The following is a 2500-nucleotide window of genomic DNA, read 5'->3' as shown; positions in this document are numbered from 1 at the left end:
CGAAGTTTTTCAAACTCAGTAAAAATCGAAGCCTTTCAAACTCAGAAAAAATCGAAGCCTTTCAAACTCAGCAAAAATCGAAGCCTTTTAAACTCAGAAAAAAAAAATTCAAACTAAGTAAAAAAAAACAAAGTCTTTTAAACTCAGCATAAAACGAAGTCTTTCAAACTCAGCCAAACACAGAGTCTTTCAAATTCAGCCAAAAATAACAAAGCCTTTCAAAATCGGAAAAACATGAAGCCTTTTGAAACTGAGCAAGATATGAAGCCTTACTAGACTCAAAAAAAAAAACATGAACTATTCCAAAACAAGAGACAAAACAATAATCTCTCGCGCTGGAATATATTTCAGAATCCTCTGCAAAGAAGAGGTTAATCCACAAAGAAAGTGTAATCCCTGGATTTCATAGTTTGTAATCCATTGGATACTGCCAGGATTACATAGTTCAGTGAATTCTGACCTTTATCTTCAATGCCAGACTTTGGAATTTTCTTCTTAATTCTGTTTTCCTTCATTACTATAACCTTTCTTTAAAAGGAAGAAATGCTTCTGACCTAGGCTAGAAAAGGACCCCAGCCTGCTATTACAAAGTTAAAAATTATTAAAAGTCAATCTGGGAAAATAATTAAATAATATCAATTGATAATTCTTTAAAATGAAATGATGTTACTATAATAATAACATTATTTCCAAAATGTATGTGCATAAGCATATCATTCATTGTGTTAAAATGTCTATTAAACTAAAGATATAATGAAAAACCAATAAAGGTTTTTACTATGCAATACATTAACTAAAACGCCTGTCAGGTTCAGGGTAAAAAAAAAAAAAACGGATCTCTTTTATCTCATCTTCACATATTTAAAGGAATTCACATGTCATATATTTTTGAATACCATTAATCTTCATACACTCTTAAAACATTTTCTCGTCTTCACATAAAAAAATCACATCTTCACATACTTTTAAAACATTTATTCTTCACATACTTTTAAAAACATTTATTCTTCGCATACTTTTAAAAACATTTAATCTTTACATACTTTTAAAATATTTTCTAATCTTTACATAATAAAAAAATCACATCTCATGCTTTTAAAAACATTTAATTTTCTCATACTTTTAAAACATTTTCTCATCTTTACATGAAAAAAAATTACTTTTAAAAACATTAATCTTCTAATACTTTTAAAAACTTTTTTTCATCTTCACATAAAAATCACATCTTCACATACTTTTAAGAAAATTTAATCTTCACATACTTTTAAAACATTTATTCAACTTTACATAATAAAAAATCACATCTCATACTTAACATTTATTTTCTCATACTTTTAAAAAAATTTCTCATCTTCACATAAAAAAATCACATCTTCACATACTTTTAAAAAACATATTCTTCACATACTTTTAAAAAACATATTCTTCACATACTTTTAGAACATTTTCTCATCTCTGCATAATAAAAAAAATCACATCTCATATTTTTAAAAGAATTTAATTTTCTCATACTTTTAAAAAATTTAATTTTCTCATACTTTTAAAAAATTTAAATTTCTCATACTTTTAAAAACATTTTCTAATCTTTACATAACAAAAAAAAAATCCCATCTCATACTTTCATACTTTTAAAAAATTTTATTTTCTCATACTTTTAAAACATTTCCTCATCTTCATATGAAAAATACATTTTTACTTTTAAAAACACTAATCTTATAAATACTTTTAAAATATTTTCTCATTTTCACATAATAACAAAATCACATCTCCCCATACTTTTAAAAACATTAATCTTCACATACTTTTAAAACATTTTCTCATCTTCACATTAAAATAGCATTTTTTCATCTTCACATAAAAAATCACATTTTCACATCCTTTTAAAAACATTAATCTTCACAAACTTTTAAAACATTTTTTCATATCCACACTTCTTAAAAAAAAATCTTATAACAAAATTTTTTTACATTTTTTCATTTTAAAATAAAAAAAAGATTCACATTTTCACATAAATTTAAAAAAAAAAATATTCTTCTCATACTTTTAAAACCGATTCTCATCTTCACATAATTTTTAAACATTTTCTCATCTTCACATAAAAAAAATTCACATCTTCACATCCTTTTAAAAACATTTAATCTTCACATCCTTTTAAAAAAATATTTTAATCTTCACATCCTTTTAAAATAATTTCTCATCTCCCACATGCGTTTTAAAGCAATATCTCAGAATAATTAAACACAGCAATATTCCTTCCACCCTTCCACCTTCACACTCAGGTTCACTATGATTTCCTTGATAAAATCCTAAATAGATTTATAGGCCATCTTTCTCCCTTTGATTCAACCAGCAAATCCTCTTCAGCCGTTATATCCCGAGACGACAATCCTTAACAATCCTTCATTGAATTCTCCAATATCCTTTTCAATATCAAGTCTCGGTACTTGATAGTGAAATGTCATTTTTCCCATGAAGACTTCAGCATTTCCTCTGACAGCAT

The sequence above is a fragment of the Palaemon carinicauda genome, chromosome 31 (assembly GCF_036898095.1).
Source record: "Palaemon carinicauda isolate YSFRI2023 chromosome 31, ASM3689809v2, whole genome shotgun sequence".
NCBI lineage: Eukaryota > Metazoa > Arthropoda > Malacostraca > Decapoda > Palaemonidae > Palaemon > Palaemon carinicauda.
Note: the sequence above shows the minus strand (reverse complement) of the source record.